At 41.4% G+C, this 19,961-nt stretch overlaps 1 protein-coding gene and 1 pseudogene across 6 annotated transcripts in view; one reads left to right on the top strand and one right to left on the bottom strand.

Moving 5' to 3' along the window:
• CIT (citron rho-interacting serine/threonine kinase) overlaps nucleotides 1–19,961 on the bottom strand; it is a 196,271-nt gene that overhangs the window by 102,066 nt on the left and 74,244 nt on the right. The gene's annotated exons all lie outside the window — the stretch shown is intronic.
• LOC142429502 (large ribosomal subunit protein uL29-like) lies at nucleotides 14,210–14,609 on the top strand (annotated as a pseudogene).

Below are 19,961 nucleotides of genomic sequence, written 5' to 3'. Positions count from 1 at the left end.
TTCCTTTCCACCTACTACGCTCTCTTGGTCAGGGAGGTGGGCGCCCATCCATCAGTCACCAGGAGGCTGCCCACTGTGGTGGGCTCCCGGGGCTGCAGCCGGCCAGCGCGGTTACCATGGCTGCGAGCTGAGGCTTCGGTGGCTGGCCGGCCGGGCTGGGCGCACAGCATCACATCCCCTGCAGTGCAGGCTTCGCGCTCCCTCTCCGTGCGTGCTCTGGCTGTAACCCCACCTGGCCGCCCTGAGAGCCAGGGGCCAATGCTGATCTGAGTGACAGAGCATGAGTCACCGCTGGGGCTCAAGCTCGCTAGAGCTCCCCCTAGGACCGTTGTCACAGACCTTCAGAGCCCAGACTCCCTACTTTAACTCCTCCTGTTCTGGACAGAGCTGTGTGCCACATATGAGCAGCGGTCTGTTTTCTGCTTACAGACTCAAAAAATCTGGCTGTTTCCAAAGTTCCCCAATGACAACACCATCTGAGCACTGTTGACTAGAGGGGGCAGGGGTGGGCTGCGTGCACAAAGCGAAGCAAGCATAAGAAAAAGAGCATTCTCAGAGAGGCCATGTACTGGGCTAAGGTAAGAGAGTGAGAAAGATTGAAGATGTAAAATGTGCACTATTAAACACAGCCGTGCTCACTTAAGAGAATTGAAATCCTCACTGTGGTATCAGAACCGACTTGCTTCGTGATTTAACAGCTAGCTGACGAAAGAAAAACATTGGCCCGAATGCTTCAGTCTACATACCATGTGTACTTACTTCTACATGGGCTCAAAGCCAATCCGATTTCAAGTACCCCATACCTTTTTATAAAGTTAGAAAAAAAAAAGTTAAGGACCCGGCCTTTCCTAAGGATCAAAAAGAGATATTTCCATCCTCAAATAAGGAATCTTAGATGAAAACTGGAGCGCTTTCTGGAGAGGGTGGTTAACAAATAGCTCGAGCTCTGGATTCCATCTGTGTGGGTTCAAATCCCAGTCCCACCATTTACTGTGCTAGCTTCTGTGGGCTTGGAAGCGTCACCTAACCTCTGTGAGCCTCAGGTTACTGAGAGTAACTACCTGAAAGGGCTGCTGGAAGGTTTAAACAAAGCAAGCTATCTTAAGTGCTTAGTACAGGTCTTAGTGAACAGTAAGTCTCTAAAAAGGGTACCTGTTTCTATTATTGTTCACGGTTGAGGCGTGTTTTAGAAAAACCTTGATTTACTGAAAAGCTAGTCAGATACAGAGGCTTTACTGCAGAGTCTGCACGGAGTGTTCCTCTGCCCTGCACTTCCCTGCACAAGGCGCAGACACACCGTGTAGATGTTTGTGTTAATCATATCATTTCATTCCTAGCAGAACTTTAATTCCTCTTCCACTATATACTAATTTATCTTTAGGTACCTAAAATAGAATCCCATTCTGAGTAAGGAGCATGATTAATATAGGGGTAGGATCCACCATGAGAGAAATAATTATAATTTAGAAATTCTCTACTATAAAATAAGATTAGTCTACAAAACTCTGTCATGTTCAAAGCTAGCTTAATGTGCTTGACTTTAGGAAAAAGAGCTAGATAGTTTTCAGGATAAGAGGGAAGAAGAGTCAAATTAAAATACAGGTGTTATATTCATAAAGCAGATTAAAAGCTAAAGGTGTCAACCTCTGCACATGGAACCAATTAAACACAACAGGAAATCCTCAAAAGAAAGATTCCTGAAGGCCACATTCAGGCTGCGAGAAGGGTCAGTGCCTCCAGCCCAAGGGCAGTCAAGAAGTAGAAATGCCCCCTCCAGGAATTAACAAGGACCTCCAGCACTGTGCAGCCCCTTTTTTTGATTACCTAATTAATGTATTATTAGTCATTTTACTGGGAGGCTCTTACAGGCCTTATAACAATCCATAATTCAATTGTATCAAGCACATTTGTCCCTGTTTCCATCATCATTTCAAAAACCTTTTCTTTCTACTTGAGCCCTTGGTAGCAGCTCCTCTTTTTTTCCCCTCCCACCCTCGTGAATCCTTGGTCAATTATATATTATTATTGTTTTTCATATCTTGTACTGTCTGTTGTCTCCCTTCACCCACATTTCTATTACTCATTCCCCTCAAGGAAGAGAGGTGTTAGATATCCAATCTTGTGACCAGTTCCCCTTTCCTTGCCCTCCCCCGGTTCCACTACACTACTCCCACTACTGTTCCTGAGGGGTGTATCTGTCCTGGATTCCATGTGTTGAGAGCTCTTATCTGTACCAACGTATGTACTCTGGTCTAGCCAGGTTTGCAAGGTAGAACTAGGTCATGATGGGGCGGGGGCGGGGGGGGGGGGAATACATTCAGGAACTGGAGGAATGTTGTCTGTTTCATCGGTGCTATACTGCACCTTGGCTATATCATCCCTTCCTTGTGACCCTTCTGTAAGGTGATGTCCAATTGTCTACAAAAGGGCTTTGGGTCTCTAGTCCGACCCCTCCCCCCTTGTTTGCATCGATATAATTATTTGTTTTGGATCTTCTAATACCTGATCCCGTCGACACCTCTTGATCACACAGGCTCGTGTGCTTCTTCCATGTGGGCCTTATTGCTACCGTGCTAGCTGGCTGGCTGATAGTTTAACTTCAAGCCTTTAAGACCCCAGACGCTTTATCTTTTGATAGCCGTGCAGGCCCCTTTAAACCAAACCAAGCCCACCACTGTGGAGTCAATTCAGACTCTTAGCAGATCCTATAGGACAGAGAAAAACTTCCCCATAGCGTTCCCAAGGTCGTAATCTTTCTGGAAGCAGATGGCTATATCTGTATCCTGTGGAGCTGGTGGGTTCGAGCCCAGAACTTCAGGTCAGCCGTCAAGCACTTATCTACTGCACCACCAGAAAGAACCCTTTAGCAGTAAGAAATAGAGAGAAACACTACCAAGAGGTATGGGGTCTACATTGATCATGAGGTGCATCAGTTTTGTTAGGGGAGCATGGTGTAAAAACTCTAAACCAAGAAAAATTTTAAAATGCTTATCCAGAACCATACACTCTCAGGTCACTAAGATACATGAGTAGAAAACCATTTGTAAGTATCATTTTACAATCAATACTTTTGTTCTCTCTCAAACACATACAGTGTTGTGAGATGCCACAGACTCGGTTCCCAACTCACAGCAACTCTATGAACAGCAAAATAAAACACTGCCCAGGCCTGCACCATTTTCATAATTGTTCTAATGTTCAAACCCATTGCTGCAGCCACTGTGGCAAATCCTCCTGTAAGGGCCTTCTTTTTTGCAGCGCCTCTACTCTACCAACCACAATGTCTTTTTCCAGCGACTGGTATCTCCTGGCAGCATGTGCTAAGCACATGAGACAAATTTTGTTATCCTTGTCTCCAAGGAATAGCCTCACTGTACTTCTTCCAACGTGGATTTGTTTGTTCTTTTGGCAATCCGTGGTACTTTCAATGTTCTTCAACAGTACCATAATCCAAACACATTGGTTCTGCTTTGATCTTCCTTATTCAATCCCCAACTTTCACATGCATATGAGGCAATTGAAAACACGATGGCTGAAGTCAGGCACTCTTTAGTTCTCAAAGTAACATCCTTGCTTTCACCATGTTAAAGAGCTCTTGTGCAGATTTACCCAACACAGTATGTCCTTTGAGTTCTTGGCTCCGGCTTCCATGAACATTGACTGTGGATCCAAGCAAAAGGAAATCCTTGACAGCGTCAATCTTTTCTCCACTTTTCATGTCATCTCTTGGTCCAGCTGTGTGGATGTTGGTCTTCTTTACATTGAGTTGTTATCCATACAGCGGCTGCGGTCCTTGATCTCCCTCAGCAAGTGCTTCAAGTCCTCTCTCCTTTCAGCTAGCAAGGTTGTGTCATCTGTGAATCACAGGTTGTTAAACAAGCCTGCCTTCAATCCTGATACCGCATTCTTCTTCAGATAGTCCGGCCTCTCTGATTCCTTGCTGACTGAAGAAGGGAAGATACACCCGATGCACACCTTTCCTGATTTTAAACGACACTGTGCTCCCGGTTCTGTTGGCACAATTGCTTTTTTGACCCATTAGAGGTTCTGTATCAACACGAGGTAGTGTTCTGGAATTCCTCTTCTTCTCAAGGCTAGCCATGGTTTGTTATAGCCCACACAGTCAAATGCCTTAGCATTGTCAGCAAAACACAAGGAAACATCTTTCTGGTAGTCTCTGCTTTCAGCCGAGATCCATGTGACATCAGCAATGATATACTTTGTTCCACGTCCTCTTCAGAATCCAGTTTGAACCCCTAGCACTAAGGTTCTCGACCTGTGGGTCATGACCCCTTTGGGGGGGTCAAACAACCATTTCGCAGGGGTCACCCGATTCATAACATGGCAGTGATGAAGTAGTAACAAACATGATTGTATGGCTGGGAGGTCACCACAACATGAGGAACTGTATTAAAGGGTCGTGGCGTTGGGAAGGTTGAGAACCACTGTGTCGAGCAGCTCCCTGTCAATGTACTGTTGCAACCACTGTTGGAAAATCTTAAGCAAAACTTTACTTACATGCGGTTTTAATGACATTGTTCTATGATTTGACAATTCTGTTGGATCAGCTTTCTTTGGAATGGTGGCCAATACGGATCGCTTCTGAATTTCCTGGCATAGATGAGCGAGTGTTTTCAGTGCTTCACCAGATTGTTGAAGCATTTCAACTGGTGTCCCATCAATTTCTGGAGCCTTGTTGTTGGCTAATGCTTTTAGTGCAGCTTGAACTTGTCCCTTCAGCACCACTGGTTCTTGCTGACATGCTGCCTCCTGAACTGGCTGAACGTCGACAAGTTCTTTTTGGTACAATGACTGTGTACTCTTTCCATCTTCTTTTGAGGCTTCCTGCATTGTTCAATATTTTGCCAACTGAATCGTTCAGTGTTGCAACTCCTGGATTGAATGTTTTCTTTAGTTCTTTCAGTTTGAGAGATGCTCAGCCTATTCTTCCATTTTGGTTTTCCAAACTGTAGGTCTTGGTTCATTTCATCAGAGTATTTTACTTAGTCTTTGAAATTTTCTGTTCAACTGTTTTATTTCATCATTTCTTCCTTTTGCCTTAGCAACTCTTATGATTCAGAACAAGCACCAGAGTTTATTCTGACATTCGCTTTGATCTTTTCTTTCCTATCATCCCACAGCTCATCCGTCTTCAATATTCCTGACCCACACCATTAATCTAATGTATCAGTTCTTCAGTCTTCCTATGGATTGTCCAGTTAGGTTTTGCCAACTGCGAATTTGCTTGATTTCCTGTCTGCAGCTTTCATGGACATTAACTGGGGACGCAAGTAAAAGCAGAATCCGACTAGCTTCAATCTAGATGCATTCATCAGGATGTTGCATAGTGGTCCCATTGCGAGGATGTCTGTCTTCTTTAAAATCCACACTGAAGGCTTTGCTCTTCACTATTAAGCGCCTGAAGTCCTCTTCACTTTTAAGAAGCAAAGCTGTATCATCTGCACATCCCAGGTAGTTAATGAAGCCTTCTGCCCAGGTGCCACTTTCTTCATATAATCCACTTTTTCAGACTGAATAAGCCTGGTGAAAGGATACAAACGGGACACACGGCTTTCCTGATTCTAAACCCTTTGTTCTGCTGTTTGAATGAACTCTCTCTCTCTGCACAAGTACAGCTTCTGTCTGAGCACAATGAACTGTTCTGAAATCCCCATTCTTTGTTTAGTTATGCCAGTTTACATAGTTACCCATGGTTTTTGATCCACAGTTGAATGCCTTTGTGTGGCCAATAAGATACAAGTAAACATCTTTCTCGTATTCTCTGCTATCAGTCAATAAACATCTGATGTCAGCAATGATATCCTTCCTTCTACATTCTCTTCCGAATCTAGATTAAATTGAATGTTTAATCTGGACTGAATTCTAGCCATTTCGTGGTACAGCTTTTTTTTAATTATCTTCAGCAAAGTTTTTCTTGCATGTGTTATTAATGATATTGTAGGATAATGTTCACATTCTGCTCAGTCATTTTTCTCTAAAATGAGCACAGAGCACATAGTAAGCTCACAGAAACTATTTGCTGAACAAATATATAATTAAATGCCAAGAAAAACAGCTCTTAGGAAGAGAGCTCCTAGAATAACAGAGACAAAAAAGATGGTGTCTAAATTATATGAAGAAGATAGGTACTTGATATTTGAATTGAATTCAAAAGTCAAGATTTTCTGTCTGAAAATTATGCTAATGAATGCCTATGTTAATAGTTTTGACACCGTGGTATGAAATCATCAGCTTATCCCCTCACGCTTAACATAGCCACTGAAAGCAAATAATTTATATATTGAGGTTGATTGTTCATTGGTAAAAATCAATAAGCAGGAGAAACGTGTATATTTGGAGCTGTGAGTCTGTGTGTGTATAGATATATAGGCTGATCTAGATTTCTACATAGATGGAAATCAGCCCAAGCTTGAGGTAATATAAGGACAAGGACATATTGTCCTTGATGGCTGGAACTATCCAAGTAATTTCTTAACGGTTTCCTCTCATCGCCCTGCCCCCAGTTACAAGATAGATGGGGAAAAAAAACCCAGGTTTTCAGAAACAAAGAACTATTTTAAGAGCCAGAAAGTTATTTTCTCTTCTATAAATTCTGTCTCTCTTTAAAAAAAATTATGACATTCATTAAAAGCTTTTGGGGAAAAAATTTTAAAACCTTTGAAAACATTAATATTTTTAAAAAGCAAATGAACCCAATGTTTATCCTTCCAGCTCTACTTCCTTCTAACATAGTCTCTTAAACTTCATTTACCCTATTCCCACCTTAAAATTTTTCAGTGGGGAAGCGATCCAATGATCAACATATAACTCCCACCCCCACCCCCACCCAGCTCCAGGGAGACAAACAGCAGAAAAGTGAATGAGAGGAGACAGTGGTCGGTTTAAGACATGAAAAAAATAATAATTTATAAATTATCAAGAGTTCATGAGGAAGGGAGGATGGGGGAGGAAGAGGAAAAAATGAGCTGACAGGAAGGGCTCAAGTAGAAAGCAAATGTTTTGAGAATGATGATGGCAACAGATGTACAAATGTGCTTGACACAATGTATAGGTGTATGAATTGTGATAAGAGCTATATGGGCCCCCAATAAAATGATTTTTTTTAATGAAGCATGGGTGAGTTTTTTGGGGGTGATGAAACTATTGATAGACTAATTATGGTGGCAATAATACAACTGCATGAGTTTGTCAAAACTCATGTAATTGTTTATTTAAAAGGATGAGTATTACTGTATGTGAAATAAGCCCCCAAACAGTTGCCGCTGAGCTGGTTTTGACTTAGGGCAACTCCACATGTGTCAGAACACAACTGTGCTCCCTGGGTTTTCAAAGGCTGATTAGTTGGAAGTAGATCACCAGGCCTTTCTTCCAAGGCACCCCTAGGTGGACTCCACTCTGCAAACCTCTTGGTTAGCAGCCCACTCCTTAACTATTTGCTCCACCCTGTGCCTCCCATATGTAAATTATGATTTAATTTTTAAAATTAATAAAAAGAAGTTTTTAAAATTTCAGCATGTTAAACATTAATGTTTTTTTAAAGAAAATATTTTCTAATTTGGGGTTGTTTTCAATGACTGCCTAACCAACTCTGAACACAAGCTCTCTGAAGACAGGGACTTTCTATTTCCACCACTATCACTAGCACATAAACAATACCTGGATCTCCTTAAAATATGTTCCGTATCTCTTCTATTAAAGGAGTGAACGAGCAACACCTATCTTAAATGTGGAGCAATTTCTTAGACTTAAGTGGGCTCTTCATGAGACATGCCATTTTAGGAAACTGAAGCATTAATAAGCTTCGGAGTAGCCAATTTAGTTAAAAATAATTTGCACATTAAAATAAAAATCGGATCTTTGCTAGAGCTCATGAAACTCCTCAGACTTGTAATCATCACTATAGTTTACAGAGACTAGTGCTGCGTTGTGGGTGGCACCACGTCCTGAAAGACAAAGGCACACACATGAATATTGTGTGATGATATAATGAATCAGGACGGTGCCTGGAACTCAGGGGGCACTCAATAAATATTAAGGCCCAAACCATTGGCAACTTTCTTATATGTACCATGATGTCACACACCACAAAAAAGTACTGACTTGACTAATTAGATGCCACGTGCCAACTAAAAGGTTAGCTACCAAAATTGTAGTGACCGTCCGTCCGGCTGCTGAAATCCTGAAGTACCACTGTGATGGTACTGTGCACACTGTGAAGACAGAAATGCCAAATAAGTGACAGAAAGGATATTTGTCGGTGTGAAAGGTCGAATGCATAACCGGAGCAATGGCAAGTTTGGCCAATGAGGACGCAGTGCGAGTCCATGCATTCCTGCAGGAAAGTGTCACTGAGGTGACTGAATCTCAAGAGGTGGTTTAGAGGTAACTTGGTGGGCTGGAGTGGGAAAGAGTGTTACTTCAGAACAGCCAGAGATGAGAGAGCTGCTGGTAATGAAGCTCGGGAGCACATCAGTGAAATCTTGGCCAGACCCTGAAAGACTCGACAGAACAGTACTTTTAGAGCGCTGTGCTGGTGTCAGTCCAGAACCTGACTGGATCATTTCAAGAGCGCCGGTCAGAAGAGGGTGGTGCTAGACACTCCTCAAGGACATGCCCACAAGAATCAACACGACGCATTTCTATACTGAAAACGTGATGACAAAAGCCGGAGAGGCTGTGTACTGACAGGGGATAGACAGGTTGTACAGAAAGTGCTTAAAACTCCACAATGAATGTGAGGGTGGAGATTTTATGAATCTCAACATCCAACTCTAAGATGGGAACAACTCTAAGAAATTGAAATGGAAAGAGGAGCAAGACATTTCATATCAGAAGTCTCAAGAGTATGAACCAAGAGAACAAGTTCAGGGATTAACAAATAGAGCTGGCTGGTTACTACACATGCACAAATAACCGATTAGATTGCCTAGAGCCCCGAGTAAATTCATTTACTCCCCTCCCCAGTAGGGAGTGGCTACTTATGACTCAACCACACAACACACTGTAAAAAGGAATTCAAAAGAAAGACAAATCAGATCCAGTTCCCTACAAAATAAATCAAAATTTATCCCAGCTCTCTGCTTCCCAAAAGAGCCATAAAAAGACTTTAGGATAATGCTGATTTGGGACAGTGATCAAGTCTTACAGTGGCATCTTTAAAGTAAATGAAGAAGGAACTTAGCATGACTAACGTGTGCCTCAATCAATCTCAAGAAGAAAGCGATGGTCTAGCTGCTAACAGCTACGCAGCTCTTCTCTCTGGAGGCTGGCAGGAGAGTGCTGTGGGACTGTGTGCTCTCGTCTGAGTCTCCTCAAATCCAAAAGCCTTCTCTCTAACAGGCTGCTTAAACATCAAGTGTTTTGATATCAATTTAGGTTTTTCCAAAGATGGAAACTTCCAGAGGTGCATGCTCTCCATGTCTGATTGAACTTGAACTAGATTGCTTAACATAAAAGTTTCGTTGTTTTTTCCCTTCTTTCTCCGTCATCGACGTGCTCGGCAAGCCAGGAAACATCTACACAGGCTGGAAACACCCGAGAGCACTTTTTACAACGGATGTCTTCAAATGGTGTTGCTCTGCAAAGTTCGACTTGGATACACCCCAAATGCCAGTCCTCAGGCCACAGTTAGACAGGAGCAAAAGAGGTGGCTCATCAGCTTCCATACCTAGAACCTGCGTGAATTAAGGCCAGGAATTTTTCCCTTCTATTCAGTACCTCCGCCCTGAATACCTACACCCATGGACATATCAGATTATAGTCATCCTTTGCTGCTTGCCTGATCTTTGTAGGAGCCTTTCCTCCAAAATTAAATAATAATAATAACTTTTGTTATGAAGACATTTTGAACGTAAATTAATCCATTAGTCAATTGGACCTACTGAACATATATAGAACATACCATATCAGAACAATACATGTTCTTCTCCAGTGCACATGAATCATTTTCCAGAACAGATCACATCCTAGGACACAAAGTAAGCCCTAACAAATTTTAAAAACTGAAATCATACAAGAAATCGTGTCTGGTCATAACAGCATGAAACTGAAAATCAACAACAAAATCAATGAGAGAGAAGGAAAATACAATAGTGGAAATTATATAATCCACTTCTCAAAAACCACTGGCTCTAGAAGAAACCAAAAGTGAAAACTGCTAGAACTGACTGAAAAGAAAATACAGTACATTTAAACATTTGGGGCACAGTAAAATCAGTAGTCAGTAGAAAATTTATACCAATCAATGTGTATGTTAAAAAAGATCCAAATTCATTAACTAATTTGAGTTAAATAATTTGAACAAATAAAAAAAGAAGAGAAAAATAAGCCAGAAGCTACAAGAAAAAAAGGACAATAATAATGATCACGGCAGAAATACATGAACCATAAAAACAACACAAAGACTCCAGAAAACCAGAAACTGATTCTTTGAAAGAATCAACAAAATAGACAAACTAATAGTTGAACTAACAGAAAAAGAAAATCAGGAGTGCTAGCAACCAAATTAAGAAGCTCAATTGGTGGCAATACAACCATCCAACAAAGATAATGAAGATCATAATTGACTACTATGAAAAATTATACTTTAACAAATTTGAAAACCTAGGTGAAATGGACAAATTCCTAGAAGCATGCTACCTTCTCAAGCAAACAGACGGAAAATTTAAAGAGACCCATTATAAAAGGGAAAAACTCTATTATCTTTTAATTCCATTTCTCCACAAACTTTTTGTTTGTTTCCACAAGCTTTTTAAAGCATCCTATATCATCCAAAACAGTGCCAATTAAAAAGAATTGACAAGACAAGAAACTGGCTCTTTGAAAAAAATCAACAAAATCCACAAGCCACTGGCAAAGCTAACAGAGTAAAAGGAGGTGCACGGAACATGAATAAGAAACTAAATGGGGGAAAAATGAAATTAAATGGGTGGTATCATAATAGAACCAAACGAAATAAAGAGAATATTAATAGAATATTATGAAGCACCACTCCAAGATATTTGAAAACCTAGACAAATTTCTAGAAACACACCAATATTTAAACTAACATGCACTTAAGTAGAAAAAAAATGAGAACACATTGATAACAAAAAAAATTTGTTTGCATTGTTAAGAAGCTCCCACTAATAAAAGTCTGAACCCAGACAGCATTATTGGTGCATTCTGCCAAACACCCAGAGAGGAACTGATACTAATTCTAGTCTAACTACTGCACAGCATAGGAAAGAATAGAAAATCCAGAATTAATTTTATGAAGCATGCATGAAGGTAACATGACATTCCTCACTGGCCCATAGCCCCATGGGGGACAACACTGGAGATGGTGTGGGAATTGCACCTGATCTGACCCCACCACACCCAGGTAAAACACTAAGGGGGTGCAACAGAACAGCAAGGGGAGCAGAGCAAGGAAGTCCCTGGAGAATACCAAAAGTAGACTTTGGGGCCAAGGTGTGGCACATCATCAGACTCAAAGGGAAACACTCCTAAAGGTCAACAAACAGACCTTGAACTATTTACATGTTTTTCTTCTTCTTTTTTTTTTTGTCATTGGTTTTTTGTTTTATTTTCTTTTGTTGTTTTGTTTTGCTGTCTTGTTTTTTGTGCATATTATTATCTCTACAGGTCTAACTAGATAAGACAGGCAGGATCAACAGTCTGGAGAAGGACACTAAGGGACCAATGGTTCCCGGGGGGGACATGGGAAAGGGAGAGGTGGGGGAAAGGAAGTGGTATTAACCAACCCAGGAACAAGGGAACAACAAGTGATCCAAAATCAGTGGCGAGGAGGGTGTAGGAGGCCTGGTAGGGCTTGATCAAGGGCAATGTAACCAAGAGGAATTACTGAAACCCAAATGAATGCTGAGCATAATACTGGGACAAGAGGAAAGTAAAAGGAAATAGAGGAAAGAACTAGGAGGCAAAGGGCATTTACAGAAGTCTAAATACAGGCATGTACATATGTAAATATATTTATATATGATGATGGGGAAATAAATCTATGTGCATATATTTATAGGTTTAGTATTAAGGTAGCAGATAGACATTGGGCCTCCATTCAAGTACTCCCTCAATGCAAGAATACTTTGTTCTATTAAACTGGCATTCCATGATGCTCACCTTCCCGACACAATGAAGACAAAGCAGGTGCATAAGCAAATGTGGTGAAGAAAGCTGATGGTGCCCGGCTGTCAAAAGATATAGAATCTGGAGTTGTAAAGGCTTTAAGATAAACAAACATCCATCTAGCTGAGAAGCAACAAAGCCCACAAGGAAGAAGCACACCAACCTGTGTACTCACAAAGTGTTGATGAAATCAGGTCCCAGGCATCAAAGAACAAAAAATCATATTGTGAATGCGGGGGAGTGCGGATTGGGGACCCAAAGCCCATCTGTAGGTAACTGGACATCCCTCACAGAAGGGTCATGGGGAGGAGATGAGTCAGTCATGGTGCAGTGTAACAATGATGAAACATACAATTTTCCTCTAGTTCTTTAATGCTTCCTTCCCCCCCACTATCATGATCCCAATTCTACCTTACAAATCTGGCTAGACCAGAGGGCATACGCTGGTACAGATAGGAACTGGAAACACAGGGAATCCAAGACAGATGAACCCCTCAGGACCAGTGGTGAGAGTGGTGATACCAGGAGGGTGGAGGGAAGGTGGGGTACAAAGGGGGAACCAATCAAGGATCTACATATAAGCCCCTCCCTGGGGGACAGACAACAGAAAAGTGGGTGAAAGGACAGTGTCAGACATGAAAAAAATTTTTATAAATTAGCAAGGGTTTGTGAGGGAGGGGGAAAAATAAGGAGCTGATACCAAGGGCTCAAGTAGAAAGAAAATGTTTTGGGAATGATGAAGGCAATAAATGTACAAATGTGCTTGACACAATGGATGTACATATGGATTGTGATAAGAGTTGTATGAACCCCCAATAAAACTTTTAAAATAATAATTATAAAAAAGTGACAGACCTATCCTTTATGAACATAGACACAAAAATTCTCAACAAAATCCTAGCCAAAAGAATACAACTATATGCATATATGTGAGTGTTTAAAATACATCATGATAATGTGGCATTCAACATGAAAAAACAAAGTAATCCATCACATAAACAAAACAAGGGAAAAGAACCATACGATTATATCAGGTGACATAGAAAAGACATCTGACAAAATGGAACACTAAGTCCTGATAAAAGACTAAAAAAAAAGTAATAAAAAGGAAATAATTAAGGGCATATGCGCAAAGTCAAAGGCCAACATTACTGTCAATGGAGAAAAATGGAAAGCAGACAGAAATCAGAGAGAGATACCCTTTATCACCATTTCTATGAAACTTTGTGCTAGAAGTCTTGGAGCTGTAAGGCAGGAAAAAGAAATTAAAATAATCCAAATTGGCAAAGAAGAAGTAGATGACATGAGCCTATACAGAACCCCGGTACTCAACCTCATCAGTGACATACCCAGAATTCAACGCGAAATGCTGAGAAAAGTTTGCACTGGAGCTCAAACAAGACATCAGAATCTGGTTTTTGTAAAGAAAAGCAGTTCTCATCACCCGACGTTAGTTGGCGATGTTAGTACACGTTGTTTAAACCCTTTTTGGCTGTGCTTCAAGTGTTTTGCTACACTTTTCTTAGTTTTTGTGGCTTTTTTGTACCGTTTTTAGATTTAAAAACATGGGTCCTAAGAAAGAGATTTTTGAAAAGAATCATCATAAGGAACTGGTTGACCATGATATCCATATTGTTGATGATAATTTAGTAAACCCTTTTAGAAAGCATTTAAGGAAATGCCAACAGCAGACCACATTAGACAACTTTTGTTTTTTTTCCTTAGAGAAAGCCAGCCAGGCTCTACTGAACAAAGGCGAAGAAGGCAAAACCCTTCTGAAATGCAGCTACCAGCTGATTCATGGAAGGGATTCCCTTCCAAACAATGACTCCCCTCCATCCCTCCTCTTCACATCCATGTCCACAGGCCCAGATCCTCCCCAATCTCAAGGTATGGGCCACACTGTCGTTAAAAACTGTTTTAATGTTGTGCTTCTTATTTAAACTATATTAACTCTGAACTTATTTACTTCAAAATTTCTGTATAATGTTCTGTATAAAAAGGTGAGATTACTCCTTCCCTTGGCCTCGGACCAGGGGCGGCAGGATTCTAAAGGTCAGCCATGGCCAAGGTTAAGGCCCAGGACTGTCGCGGCCACAAGGAAGAAGAGCTGCTCAAATAGCTCGACGATCTGAAGGTGAAGTTGTCGCAGCTGCGTGTTGCCAAAGTGACAGGCAGTGCAGCGTCCAAGCTCTCCAAACTCCGAGTTGTCCATAAATCCATTGCTCTAGCTCTCACCACCATCGACCAGACTCAGAGGACAACCTCAGAGAGTTCTATAAGGGTAAGAAAGATAAGCCCCTGGATCTGTGGTCCCAGAAAACATGGGACCTGAGCTGCCGGCTCAACAAGCACAAGGAGAGCCTGCAGACAGGAAACCGCCACTGATGGAGAGGCTGTACCCGCTGCCCAAGTACACAGTCAAGGCCTGCGCTGGCGCGGCAATAAAACAAACTGGCTGAAGGAAAAAAAAAACAAAAACACAAGGTTAGGGTAAAAACATGGTGGTCGAGAACGGATTAATCCATTTTCAGTTCTTTCTTATGGGAAAAATTGATTCGGAACGCATCTGCATTGCATCTCGACAATCCTGGAACGAATTAGTGTCAAGGTCCGGGGATCTACTGAATAGAGAAAATCCCAGAAACTTTGCAAGAAAATTGTCGGAACTAATTAAAGACTCAGACTTTTGAGATACAAGATCAGTACACAAAACTGCAAAGGTCATCCAAAATGTATACTACTTAGGAGTAAACCTAACCAGAGAAATAAAAGACGTGTACAAAGAACACTAAAAAAAACCACTACTACAAGAAACTCAAAGAGACCAACATAAATGGAAGAATGCTCCTGGATAGGAAAACTTCACAGTATGAACATGTTAATACTACCCAAAGCAAAGGGAGCCCTGGTGGCACAGAGGTTATATATTGAGCTGCTACCGGACATAGCAAGGTGGGCAGTCAGAAACAACTAGGTGGTCGATGGGAAAAGAGGAGGCTTTCTACTCCTGTAGAGAGATGCAATCTCAGAAACTCATTAGCAGTGTGAGAGCCAAAGCAATTTACAGATATAATGTAATCCCAAGTCAGATTCCAACATCTTCTTTAAAGACATGGAAAAAAACTAATCACCAGCTTTATGTGGAAAAGAAAGACCGGATAAGCAAAACAGTACTAAAGAAGAAAATCCTCACTTCCTGATCTCAAAACCCACTAAACAGCCATGGTAGTCAAAACAGCCTGGTACTATAGCAATGATAGATCAATGGTACAGAATTGAGACCAGAAGTAGATCCATTCGCCTACAGACAATTGATCTTTGAAAAGGCCTGGAATACATTAAATGGAGAAGGGATACTCTCATTTTAAAAAATGGTGCAGGCAAAACTGGATATTCATTTGCAAAAGAACAAAACAGAATCCATATCTCACATCATATACAAAAGCAATCTCAAAGTGGATCAAAGTAAAACCCAGAACTATAAAGATGACCAGTGAAAAATAGGAATACATTTCGAGGCCCTAATATACAACAAAAGCAAACTACCAAACATAGTGAAAAACACACAAAACCAGAAGACAAACTAGACTGGGGTCTCCTAGAAATTAGATACTTATGTGCCACGAAAGACTTCACCAGAAGAATACAAAGAAAACCCACAGAAGAGGGGAGAAATATTGACAATGATGTATCAGAGATTAATCTCTAGGATTTATAGAAAACTTCCAACACCTCAGCAAGAAATAATAATATAAATAAAACTAGGCAGAGGATAGGAGTAGTCGCTTTACCAAAAAAAGACATTCAGTCACTCAACAAACCTTTGAAGACCTATTTGCAATCATTAGTTATTTGAGAGAGACAATTCAAAATAACAATGAAATGTCCCCTCAAAGCTAAAAAGAAAGAAAAAAAACAGCAACAAATACTGGAGAAGATGAGAGCCCCTTTTGAGAACAGGAATGAGCCAAGGATGCCCATGGTCACCACTTTTATTCAGTATTGTACTGGAAGGCTCAGCCAGCGCAACAAGATAAGGAAAACAATGGTATCTAATTAAGAGAGGGAAACCATCAATGCTTGTAGATGACATGATTCTCTGCATAGAAGACCCCAAAGCGTCTGCAAGAAAACTTTAAAGATTAATACAAGGAAGTGGAAAAACTGAATTTAAAATTTATTTTGAGTCCCTTCTAACCTGAGGGGCTCAGCCTGTGACACACATATCACTCAGTGTTCTGATGCTGTTCATAAAGTTTTCAGTGGCTTATTTTTTCCAAAGTGGACTCTCATGCCCTTCTTCCTAGACTGTTCTTAGGAAGATCTGCTGATACCTGTCCAACATGAGTAACCCTACTATTATTTGCATACCAGTGGCATAACTTCCAGTATCAGAGCAACAGGTGAGCCAGCACAGTACGATAAACAGGTAAGGGAGGCATACAGATACTAGAGACTAGAGAGATGGGAATCAAAACTACACTGAGATATTATCTTACCCTGGCTAACATGGCAGTCACACACCACCACCACCACCCCCAAAAAAGAAAACAAGAAAGATAAAAAGCATTGGCCAGGATGTGGAGAGATTGGTCCTTACCCCACACTGGGATGGTAAAATGTACACCCACCATGGAAAACAGCATGGCGCTTTCTCAAATTATAAATAGAATTGTCCTACGATGCAGTAGTCCCACTCCTAGGTACATACCTAAGAGACCTAAACATGACGATCAACAGACATAGGCATACCTATGTTTACCTCTGCGTTATTAACAATAGCAAGTAAGTCAAATTGTCCAGTCACAGATGAATCAGTAAGTAGATTGGGTACATATATACAAGGGAGCTTCAAAAGTCATTGGGAAAAAAAATCTCCGTCTAAGCTGAAAAAACTGCATCACGTGCCCTTGCAGCTCTTCTCACATGCAATTACCTGATTGTGCCTTTGTGGCATCATTTCCTGTATTTCTCCATCTCCAGTGCCTCTGGTAAACAGCCAGTTAGACCCACAGGCTTGGGTACATTCTTAATGAATTCTTTTGGGGAAGGTATCCAGTCTAGCATGTGTCATGACATTACGGGGCATATATTCCTACTACATGGCATTATGGGGCACACACGTCTGGTCTCCTTCCCGTGTTAAGACAGAGACAGAGATTCCAAGTACACCCACCTAATCCATCCACCATAAAGGTCCCCTCAATCTTACACCTGCTTTCAGCACGCACTGGTGATTATTGCTTAGAGTTATCTCATCGTTACTGTTGTTAGGTGCCACCAAGTCTGCTCCAACTCAAAGTCGACCTCTTTTTCGCTGTCCTTCTATTTCACCAAGCACGATGTCCTTCTCCAGGGACTGCTCTCTCCTGATAACATGCCCAAAATACATGAGATCAAGTCTCACCATCTTTCACTCTACAAAGTATTCTGGTTGTACGTCTTCCAAGATGAATTCGTTTGTCTTTTTGGCAGTCCATGGAGCTCAATATTCGTCGCCATAATTCAAATGCATCAATTCTTCTCCAAGAGTGTCCAGCTTTCACATCCACATGAAGCAAGCGAAAAATACCAGGGCTTGGGTCAGGTGCATCTCAGTGCTCAAAGTGACATCCCTGCTGTTCACTGGACAAGACGTCCTGCGCAGCAGACTGACCCGAGGCAATGCATTCTTTCATTTCCTGACTGCTGCCAGGAGTATTGTTTCACTAGGACTACAAAATGGTAGCTTTCAAATTTCATCATTCCTTCCTCAGCACAACTTTCATAGCCTTTTCTCACCAACGCAGTTTTCAATTTTCTGAAAACTTCTTTCTAATAAGCCCCCGTTTTGTCGTATAACCTTTAAGAAAATCTATCGAGATAACCACTCAGGAATCCAGTTGCAAAGCCAGTTACCATAACCCTTTGGAAATCACGTTTTTTTTTAAAAGGCACCCTAGTGAGATTTAGACAACTATATTGCTGAACTTGTACGCAGCCATCCACTGATGACAGAGACATGTTGGCAAACATTCTGTTTACATACATGTAAGCCTATACATGTGTGAACTGAACCTACAAGTCATAGTTTTTCACTTGCCCTCAAATATTAAAGCATCGACCAGTGTCCTTAAAATGGGTATGGTTTGTTGTATGCCTATTAGTCCAATAAAGTTACTTCCAACTATTGGGAAGGAGAAATATTTCGACCCAAAAGCCTCACTATCTAAGGAGCCTCCACTAAGGGCCTTTCAGCACATGTGGTGTAAGTGTGGAATAAATATGCCTTTTTACTCCTTTTGCCCAAAGGAAAGAGGAGAAAATTTGATTAATCCGAGTTGGACATTCAAAGGGCCACATTCTACTGAAAGACAAGGTTACTGGTTACTCAATTTCAGGCTTAACAAGTGTCTTTTAAGCACTAAGTTTAACCTGTCCAGACATAGCACTCACTCACTTGGACTGGGCTACTCTTGTCCTCATTCCCATCAAGCTCGCTGTGGCAAGGCCTCCCTGCTCCCGGGGACAGCCCACCATTCTTCCTCTGACCAGTACAAGTGGCATATCCACTGGATCACTACATTCTTGAGCCTTGCCAATATTGTGGCCCCTATTTAAAATGATCAGTTCTTTCCTTTGTGTCCTTTAAAATCGGTGGCTTTTAACTATGACTCACAGGGACCCTATTGTGGGCCAGACTGGAACTGCGAACTACAGCACTTTCATGGATTGACTCTGCAGAAGTAAATCACCAAATCGTTCTTCCAAGGCATTTCTGGGTGCATTCACACCTCTGTGCTTTAGGTTAGCAGCAGGGTGCATTCATCATTTGCATCACCCAGTGGCTTCCAAGGATGCTCTGACTAGCTAGAGTTCTGAAGGACGGGTGGAATCAATATGACGTGACACCACCAATGTCCTTTTCATCACCAGGAATCAAAGTTAGTTGGTTGACCAAACAGAGTTTCCCTGAAGTGGGACAGTGGGTATCATTGCCAAACCTTCAGGCATTTGCCACCTGGACCTCCTATACTTTGTTCTTAGGCTTGAATAGCTTTCTTTTGATGCCTCCAAACCGCCCTTTTCCGTTGAACCCAAACTCCACCTTCAGAAAATGAGTATAAATGCAATCAACATACTTCACAGAATTGATTAGAAAGCTGGCAGCTGAATATAGTCCCAGATGTTTAATATGACTTTGAATCCTTGGCCAAATTAGTTTCATGTTTGCTTGGCTGTGAAGAGATTTTTGGCAAGTGAAAATTTAGGGGTTGAGGACTCCAATTTCTGGGCTCTCCAGTAAACCTCCTCGCCATTTCCTATCTTCCCCCAGGAAAGGCATTAAATGACCTCATTTGGAATGGATTTATGGAACTGAAAGGGGACATTGTGCTGTTAGCTTGCATATGGAAACAGTCATACAAAATTGCCACAGCACCTATTAGAGGGAGGTGGCTACGATGCTGACTGTACATCATGGCGGGGGGTGGGGGGGGACGGAGCTCCTTCAGAGCAAATTTCTTTATGGCTCACTATCTGGAAAAGCTGAAACTCTTCTTAGCAAAGCATTCTGCTTTTCTTAACACTTGTAACTGTTCCTATTAGTCTTTTGGGTCCCTATGGGCCTGATCACCTCAAATCAACCGAAGCAGTATTACATGAGCCTTCATACTTGTATCTTCATCCCTGACTTTAGTGTTGGGGTCAGGGTGGGGGTGGGGGGTAGGTGGGAGGCAGGAACCTACCACGCTAATACATAAGCATTTAAATGCCTTTAAACCTATTTTCCTTTATCTATAACTTCTCTTCTAAAAACAGCACAGATCTCC

Source organism: Tenrec ecaudatus, chromosome 16 (genome assembly GCF_050624435.1).
Source record: "Tenrec ecaudatus isolate mTenEca1 chromosome 16, mTenEca1.hap1, whole genome shotgun sequence".
NCBI classification, from domain to species: domain Eukaryota; kingdom Metazoa; phylum Chordata; class Mammalia; order Afrosoricida; family Tenrecidae; genus Tenrec; species Tenrec ecaudatus.
The sequence above is the reverse complement of the archived record's forward strand: the minus strand, read 5'-3'. Positions and strand labels throughout refer to the sequence as shown.